Raw genomic sequence first — 10000 nt, 5'->3', positions numbered from 1 at the left:
CGTTATTAAAGGCTTCTGCCACCATCTTTTGGGTGAGTGTGTGGGTGTACTTGTGTCTGTGAGCCCGTCTAATAAGTAGGAACTGCTCTTAAGTGCAAGTCACTGTACATAATAAGTAGATGGTTGTAGTTATTTTGTCGTGCTTTTTTTGCTTGTTTCATTGCATACGTGTTTTGCCTTGTTTAATTGCATACGTCCTTTATTATAATCAATGTCCTTGTTTGAATGTAAACCTGTTAGTTGCGTCCATTCCCTCATTGAAATGCCATCTCGTATTACAGAGTATTAGTTGGTTTTTAAATAGCCAGTAAAGTGATCGGGTCCAACGGGACTGCGCGATCATACCCCGCTCGGTTATCCCAAAAGGAAGCGGGCTGCTTAAGTGGCTCTTTTCCAAGCGGTCCCTTTGTGGTACAATCTCTCGGTAACCTCCCTGCGCGAATAATTAGGTAAATCGAAGATTTGGCGATCGGACCCAGTGGCGCGGGTAAGGTGCGGACAAGGTTGTGGTGGGATTGAAAATCCACCCATGACTGGTTTCTAGCGTTGTTACTGAAAGTCACGACTGGATTGTCCGTTCGGTGGGTGAAGCGACCGCTATTGGTTAGACTCGGTCGTTCACACTCAGACGGGCGCGAATTCTACAACAATATGTTTTAATTTTAAACCTGATCGGACGCATGGTCTGACCGCCAGAATTATTTCATATTTTGAATCTGTGTTCAGGGATTTAAATCAAGCTTTGTTCAAGTATATATTGTGATGAAATGATGTGTGCGGATGCATATCTGGCAATATTGATGTTGAAGAGTGCCCTTCCAGTTTTAATTGCAAAATTGTTTCTGGAAGAGATGGCTTGCACCAAGTCCTTCAAAAGACTACATAGGTAAGTATTCGATGAATACAATCTAGTTTATTTCATTACTTACGAAATCTAAAGATTTCGTCAGTATATTGATGACTTCCGTCCTCCGTTTGTTTGTTTGTTTGTTTGTTTGTAGGCACGATAACTCGAGAACGGAAGAAGCTACCAATGTCAAATTACACCACGTGATTCAGGAAGGGGATGTCTCGCACTGATTAGATTTTGGTCAAAATCGTTCAAAGGTCAAGGTCACAATGAGGTCAAACATCCAAAAAATGATCTCGAGAACGGAAGAACCTACGAATGTCAAATTACACCACGTGATTCAGGATGGTGATGGCTCGCGCTGATTAGATTTTGGTAAAAATCGGTCAAACGTCATGGTCACAGTGTGGTCAAACATCCAAAACATTCGATTTTTGATGGTTTGGTTTGAGAATCATCCTATAATCTTCTGGTTTGCGTCGCTACCTTCTCTAGAAACAGCTTTTATAAGACAAGATCAGAGGTCAAGTTGACGATTTCGGAAGTACCAGTCTATGACTGCTTGTGTTTTTGTTTCTACAATAATTTTTCCTGACTTATATGTGTCTTTGTTGATGTGATTTTTCTTTCCAGTTTTGAATGTGTTTTTGTTTATGCAATTATATCTCTGATGTGATTTTTGTTTCCAGTTTTGTACGTGGTTTTGTTTATGCAATTATATCTGCGATGTGTGTTAAGTCAAATGATAATATAAATTAATACAGGGGAGATAATTAAATAATTATTCCCTATTTTATCATTGAAACCAAAGAGGAAAATAGAAATTCTAGTGTTCATTAATTTGGAGAAGGCGTGGGGGGAGTGGAAAGAAACAAAGATCATTTATAGACTTGGTCAGAAACTTTTTCTCGAAATGAGCATTGAACTCAATCGGGGAAATGGGACAACTTCAGAACTCTCAACCTCTTACTACTGATATAAGTGCAAAACACGTCAAATAAACTGACATTAAAATTTCAAAATAAAACAATACCTTAATTGCTGACTCCAATCTTTCTCCTTCCTCATGTGAACATAATTATTAAATTAAATAAATGGTCAAAAATATTTTTGAGGACAAACCATGCATCTTCTTTCACATACTCTGACAATTTTATTGGAATACACTGTACAGAATGGACTGGTAACATTATCTCTTTCCAGCAGAATATTACATTTTTGAAATATCTCTTGCTTTCAAGATATAGTAGCATTTCGGTATAAATAAGCACCCGAGGAAACCGTAAGCTGTAGCAATTATTCCAAACATTTCTGTAGCAGTGCTCAACTTTCCTCGCGTGGAATTGTATGCAGGAACAAAGGCAAGAAGAACTACAAAGTAAATTAATATGCTGAATATGACAAATTTTGCATCATTTGCAGTTGAAGACTTATTTTGTGCTACATTCGCTAAGGCTAAGCAAACAGCTGCAAGAATTCCAAGATATACCAAGGCAGACATGGCCCAAGCTAATGAAGCTCCAGAACATTCCAGGATAATGATTCCCGGTTGAATCGTCGAGTTCCGAGTTGGTTCTGAATAACCATAAATTATCCACATAATAGTAAAAGCCAACTGTGGACCCATGCAAATGAGGATGCAAAACTTTTCAAAATACTTTATGAATTCATTCCTTGAACTTGATGAGAGAGCTAGCAAAAGTCACAAAGTGATATCCAAGTGAGAACAGTCAATGAAAATCACAATGAACAATTTCAATACAACAGTAAAAATTCCTCCATGACTTTCTCTTGACAATTTCATGCGATCACTGATGAGATAAACTTTGTTGATATTTTAATAGGCCCTTGCACTAATCATAGGTGTTTTCATAACGCGTTTTCAAATGTGAGCTCCATACCTGCATGTGACAGTGGCATGTGCCATGTCATTGATGTTTTATTTTTCATTATTAAATAAATATATTTTTTAAATTTTCAGGCAAGGTTTTCAGTTGATCACATCATTAAAGAACTTCATTATGTTGTTATGGCTTTGCCGGCTGGGTCATGAGTGGCCTCTCAGACCCACTTCCCAATCATTGACAGAAGCCAACGAGTCACAGATAACTCCGTGGCATGACGGGTTGCTAAGCATCCACGGACATGGTCTGAGATAATTAAATTTGGTAGGGTCCTCATGTCCAATTTCCATGTTCCTTCCTGGCAAGGTAAGCCCCCAGATTTGGAACAATGTTCTCGACACCACACCCTATTTATCAATTAAATATGGCCGAGCAGAACCATAAGTGGGATGTCGGCTTGTCTCACCATAGCAAATTATAGGGGCAAAACTCCCTTCCACTATTTGCACATGAATGTCTAACCAATGGAGAATTGAGCTGGTTGGAAACGAAAGTTCTTGTTAAACAAAAGCACGTATTTTCAGCAATGCAGTGTCACACAAGAAAATCTCTTATCCCTGTGCATGCAAGCCCCTTAAACAATTCTTAACATAAATCTCCAGACATTGGCCCCTCGTTCATTCTGGAAAGTTAGACAAGCAAGGTTTATAGAGAGCGGAGAGAGAGAGACAGAGAGAGAGAGAGAGAGAGAGAGAGAGAGAGAGAGAGAGAGAGAGAGATAGACAGAGAGAGAGAGATAGACAGAGAGAGAGATAGACAGAGAGAGAGATAGACAGAGACAGAGACAGAGAGAGACAGAGACAGTGACAGAGACAGAGACAGAGACAGAGACAGAGACAGAGACAGAGACAGAGACAGAGACAGAGACAGAGACAGAGAGAGAGACAGAGAGAGAGAGAGAGAGAGAGAGAGAGAGAGAGAGAGAGAGAGAGAGAGAGAGAGAGAGAGAGAGAGAGAGAGACAGAGACAGAGACAGAGACAGAGACAGAGACAGAGACAGAGACAGAGACAGAGACAGAGACAGAGACAGAGGCAGAGACAGGGACAGCGACAGAGACAGAGACAGAGACAGAGACAGAGACAGAGACAGAGACAGAGACAGAGACAGAGACAGAGACAGAGACAGAGACAGAGACAGAGACAGAGACAGAGACAGAGACAGAGACAGAGACAGAGACAGAGACAGAGACAGAGAAAGAGAGAGATACAGAAGGTGGGGCTTGATGGTGACCCCTCACTCACCTAATGCAAGCCTGCAGGTTTACGTAGTCCCAACTCGAAAATGGAGAGGGGATGGGAAAAATTAGGGTGATGATGTAATGTGCCCAGGGAGGAAAAATGCAGTGAATGTTTCATAATGCGTAGGGGAAATTGTGAATTCATGTCAGTACGCTTGCTCTGAGTGGGTTGAAGGGAAATCGTTGATAACTCTTTCTGCATTCCAAGTAAACAATTAGATGTAGGGAAGCAATTGAGGCATGTCCTAGGGACGGGTGGCTATTGTGCAGCTTCCTGGTTGGCATACCGATGTTGCCAGGTCACTTTCGTTAGCTGTGCCCTTGGCTCTGTGTTGGAGTGAACGACCATTCCTGCAAATCTGCGGTGCTTTGTTCAGAGCCCTCATCTTGTGATTGCTGTTCCCTTGTGATTGCTGTTCCCCAGCACTACTTTGTGCTGTTCCTTGTAGCCTTTGCTTGTTATTGTGGTTTTGTAATGAAATGTGATTGTAATGTAATATATAACATGTTGTTTGTGTGTGCTGTAATGAGGTGCAGAAAATGAGAGATTAGGAAGGATGTGGAGAAGAGATTAGAAGGGATATCAGAAGAGAGGGAGTTACAAAAGGGAGTTACAAAAGGAATTTACAAAAAGGGATTGAGAGGCGTTACAAAAGGGATTCATACCTACTACACAAACACAACACATTTCCCTGTCCACTGATACGAGGGGAAAAATAATCAGTCCAAACAAAATTTCAACTGAACTACTGTTCCTAAACTCCAGGATTCCTTTTATTTGTTGGATTTAACTCCGTGGAGTCTTCCAAAACCGCAACAATATTAAATTCCCTGATAGGTGCTAATAACTCCATTTATTTTGTACCCAGAATGTTAGAGCGGCCAGAAGAAACCTCATTGTCTCTTATGTCATGAAGCACATTAATCATTCTTCATCATTACTTGTTTGATTGAAGACGGTAGAAATACAATCCAAAAAAGTATGAATGTAATACTTGATGGAATTCCACATTTAAACCTCAGCAGCATTAGGCAGTTAAGTGGTGCTGAAGTAAGTTATAAATACATACCTGGATAAAAAACATTTTAAATTTTTTTTTATCGATAACAGGTCAAACCTAATAATTATGAACTCGACCTCAGGGCCAGGATTTCAGTAAAATAATTCTGGCAAGACATTGGCAACCCCCCCAAAAAACAGAGGTTTCTATTTTCTTCTCACCTTTAAAGAGTGTGTTTTCACAGATAATTCAGTGATCAGAGAGGTAATCTTGTCTTGCACTTATTTATAAGTTTATAATAACTTATGAGACTTGTTTAGAAGGTTAAGACTCCCCCATCATGTTTTGAAAAGAGGAGACATTTCGGCCTATTTCCAGTCTTGTTTGATTTGTGTCTGAAAGATAGTGTTTTCCAATCTCTCTCACTTGAATCCTTCCTCGTTACCCTCGCTGAAGGAGAGGGTATTGCATTTGGGTTCTCTTGTTTGTCTTTGTTTGTTACTTGGTGAAATCTTCGATTTTGTCAAGTTTGTTGGTCTGTTCTGTTTGTTGGTTTGTTTGTTTGTTTGTACGGTCGTCTACAGCCCAAACGGCTGGACCTGCCGTTGTTAATTTTTTTTACACCTGATAGGCAATCCACCTGAGATGGTCCGTGTCTGAACCCCGTCTTAATCGGACTAAACGTCACGATGTGACGTCACACAACGTGAAAACACATTTTTAGACATAACTCAGTGACCGGAAGGTGTAGCGACTTACTGTTGACTTCAAAACAATCCTCAATGGAATATCTAAATGTTTTGAAATGCATGTTAGTACAAATTATGCACACTTTTCGCAAGCATATGACATCAAAGATTTTCGTTATTGGTGTGATTTAAAAAAAATTATATTCGTTCTGCAGGTCACAATTCTTAACCGATTTGGATGAAATTTTAACAGCTGATAGAAATGCACACTGCAAAAAGATGTGTGACTTTTGGTGATGTTCAACATCAGGATCTGGATTCTGCATCACTTTATATTATCGCCATTATAAACCAATGGGTAATTCTGTGAATAACACATGGCTATTTCTCAAACAGTTTTGCACTTATTATATTGAAACTTATACTCTCTATTTATGCATGTAATGCTAACATGTGTACAAAGTTTGATCGAAATTGACCCAAGGTCAAGGTCAGGGTCACCCAAAACATGAAAAACACACATATAAAATACATATTTTTGTTTTACAACATATTTCAAGCCTGATAATGGGATCGTAAAGCTGGTTGAAAAGCAATGTTCCAAGGTATTTTAAAATATTTTTTACGATAAGAATGAAGGCAACAAGCACCAATGATAAGTTGTTGAATGTCACATGGTGGCTTTAAATGAGTTGGGAAAATTTTCAATCTGCTGCCGTTACGATGACAACGTGCGCCTGATAATTGTTATTTGTGATGTCGCATCATTATATTAATGTACGAACAAATAAACACCACACATTCCATGACAGTAGAGCTTGTACCACCACAAGGAAAGGTCAACTAATTCGCCAAGTGTCACAACAAGCACGATTTTTCATTTGTCTGTTTGTTTCTTTGTCCGCACAGAACTTTTGTGTTTTTCTCTGCAACTGCTTGTCGGATTGAGACAACATTTTTCACCAATGTTGCAACTACTCATGATGAATGTTTTAATCGTAATTATGACATCATAGGTCACGTGGTGTGACAGCCATATTGGAAAAACGGGAAAAAATTGGACCTCTATCTCTGAAACCGCATCAAGGAAAAAATTGAAACTTGGCACATAGGAAGGACTCCTCATGAGGAATGAGTGATTTTTCAATGATGTCATAGGTGCCTTCATTATGACGTCATAATTGCGTATAAAGAACGCCACATACGATCAGTATGAACATTTTTGAGGGTCATCGAGGGAGAAACCTTCAAAAATCTTCTCTGAAATGGCTGAACAGATTGAGGCGAAACTTTACACGTGTGACCGCCCATCCATGAGGAACAAAAGCTTCACAGATATGATGTCATAGGTCCCATGGTTTGGCCGCCAGATTGGATGTACCATAAATCTCTGAAAATATACCAATCAAAGTCTTGGTGTAGGTTTGCAACTCTAATTGCTCTTTTTCTTGTTATGTAGATGTTATGGAAGGCCTGTGCAACTCAATTAATAACAAAATTCAAACATTGGATCAAATCATATTAACCCTAGTCATAACAACAGCAGTCTTTTTCGACCCCAGGCATACATTTTTGTATGTTATTGTGCACTGCTCCTTCCAAATTCCATATCTTGGCGATGCATGACGTCATCGCCGGGTGCCGAAAGAAGGGAGTACTCAGTTTTTCCCCATTTGTTTGTTTGTTTGTTGTACACCACTTCTTCCCAATTCCATATGCAGGTGATGCATGACACCATCGCCGTGTGCGGAAAGAATGGGGTAATCAGTTTTCACTCCGTTTTCTTGTTTGTTTGTTTGTTTTTCAGGTCATATCTCAGCCATCCTTTGAGCTTGGAATTGAAATTTGGGGACAAAAGTGACGATGTGCTTTGGCAAAAACGATATAGTTTTTTTTTTTGCATATCAATTAATTGATAAATTACTCAATTATTATCGATTTATTAATTAAATATTTATTTTAGTTCTCATCCTGGCAATATCTCAGGCACCTTTAGAGCTTGGAAGCTGATGTTTTTATGATGTGACCAAGTGATTTGGCTATAAAGGGTATTTTTAGCAGCGTCTCGCGTCGCGAACGCTGCTCAAAGAGAGCTCGGCATTGTTCTTCTTCTTCTTCTTCTTTGTCTTATTATTCTTCTTCTTCTTCTTGTGAAGACAAAACCTTAATCTCGAGGACTCGGCTCTTGTATATACAATATCCGGATTTCCTTAAATAGTGAGCACATGTACAAATCCTCACATAGACGGTGCCTTTTGAGAGCGTCTATCATGAACTTTCAAATATATTCGGACATTTGCTTTAAAGTTTCGAAAAGTTCACGTTACTATTTGAAGATTAGTCCATTTATCGTATTGTAATTTCGTAAATAAATTATTTATTTCGTAAATACACGATATATCGTAAATACGTAAATACATTATGACGCATTTCGCTATTGGCTGAATCAAGGCACGTGACAAAATATCGGAAGTTGTTTTTTTAAATTAAAAAAAATAATTTTTTTTTTTAGCTGACAAAACCTTTAGGACGCTCGTAGACACATTTGACCTTGTTGATTTAGTGATTAATCATTTGATTAATTTTTTTTTCAGTGAATTAATTAATTTTCAAAAAGTTACAGATTTGAGTGAAACAGTAGTTTTTGAGGTGCACGATTTGGCCATTGATTGAGAAATTAATTATTTTTGATTATTCATTATTTATTTTAATTCTGCAATTATTCAAATCATCAATTATTGTGCGCCACTCCCTCCCAATTCTGACTTCATGGGCTGCAAGGCGGCATCGCCGGGCGTCAAAAGTGCCCCGGCAATGTCGCGTGCTTGAGGATTGTTATTTACTTATTAGGCACGGGGGCGGTGTACTTTGAATGTACCTTGTTTCTATATTACTTGTTTCTATATTAGAAACAAGTATACTTGGTGGTGTACTTGTTTCCATATTAGTTTAACAATGTAGTTCATATTTTATTCATTTGTTTACCTATATGTGCCGGTAATAATAATATAATATATATATATATATATATATATATATATATATATATATATATATATATATATATATATATATATATATATATATATATATATATATATATATATATATCATGAACTATAAATATATATATATATATATATATATATATATATATATATATATATATATATATATATATATATATACCCAGAATATATATATATATATATATATATATATATATACCCAGATATATATATATATATATATATATATATATATATATATATATATATATACCCAGAATATATATATATATATATATATATATATATATATATATATATATATATATATATATATATATATATATATATATATATATATATTATCCCTGTGTCGTAAGAGGCGACCAGGGTTGCGTCAGGAAGGGCATCCGGCGTAAAACATGTGCCAAATCACTATGCGGATCATACGGATGATCCGCTGTGGAGACCCCTAACGGGAGCAGCCGAAAGAAGAAGATATATATATATATATATATATATATATATATATATATATATATATATATATATATATATATATATATATATATATATATATATATATATGATGTTTTATGATCCTATCTTGCTGCTCAGAGATGCAAGCAAATCCTTTCTGGGATCCAAATAGACCCCAGTTGTTTTCGCTCATTTTTGTTTTTCCATGTATGATTACTCAATATGGCATTTGTATTGAGCAAGTCCTCCAAAAAAATTTTTACGTTTAACTTTGTGTTCTTTATCCCTAAAATATTGTCCAATCAATAATGTTTCCTCACAGATGTGAAACCAGCAAATTGAATGAAATTTAGTGCTTCTGAGTTGGGGTCATAAAACTCCCCATCCATCCATAGCTATCATAATCTGTGCAGAGTGTTTGTGCTGCCTCAGCAGTGTCCTTTGCTATTGGGCACAATCCAGGATGGGTAAACACTCCATCGAAGGATTCCAGCAAGCTGGGACTCATTTTGCCGACCGCGGAATGATAACAGGCAGAGTCAGCCCCATTTGGTATTATTTCACCAGCCCAGTGGGATTTCAACTCAACATCCTAGGATTCCAAGCCCACTACCCTAACCATTAAGCCAACACCAGACATAAAAGCCCTGAGTTGGGTGGTTACTTTTACAATTTTTTATTTTTATATTTCTTATGTTTGTTGACTTTATCAATAAAACACCATATTAAGTCATTGATGTGAAACTTTGGCAGATTTATTGAAATTGAATGGTTTTTGAGTTGGGATCGGTAAAGACTCCAGTTGGTAAGATTAGGTCATAAAATATGTT

General features: G+C 37.3%; 1 long non-coding RNA gene across 1 annotated transcript in view; it reads left to right on the top strand.

Moving 5' to 3' along the window:
• LOC147035765 (uncharacterized) overlaps positions 1 to 10000 on the top strand; it is a 76247-nt gene that overhangs the window by 429 nt on the left and 65818 nt on the right. The window contains exon 1 of the long non-coding RNA XR_015062641.1: positions 1 to 32. This exon is cut by the window's left edge and continues 429 nt beyond it. This is a non-coding gene — a long non-coding RNA (uncharacterized LOC147035765). The remainder of the gene's footprint in view (positions 33 to 10000) is intronic.

This window comes from Eptatretus burgeri, chromosome 1 (genome assembly GCF_056783735.1).
Source record: "Eptatretus burgeri isolate ZD-2024b chromosome 1, Ebu_testis_v1, whole genome shotgun sequence".
Lineage (NCBI taxonomy): Eukaryota > Metazoa > Chordata > Myxini > Myxiniformes > Myxinidae > Eptatretus > Eptatretus burgeri.
Note: the sequence above shows the minus strand (reverse complement) of the source record. Positions and strands in the feature narration are given on the sequence as shown.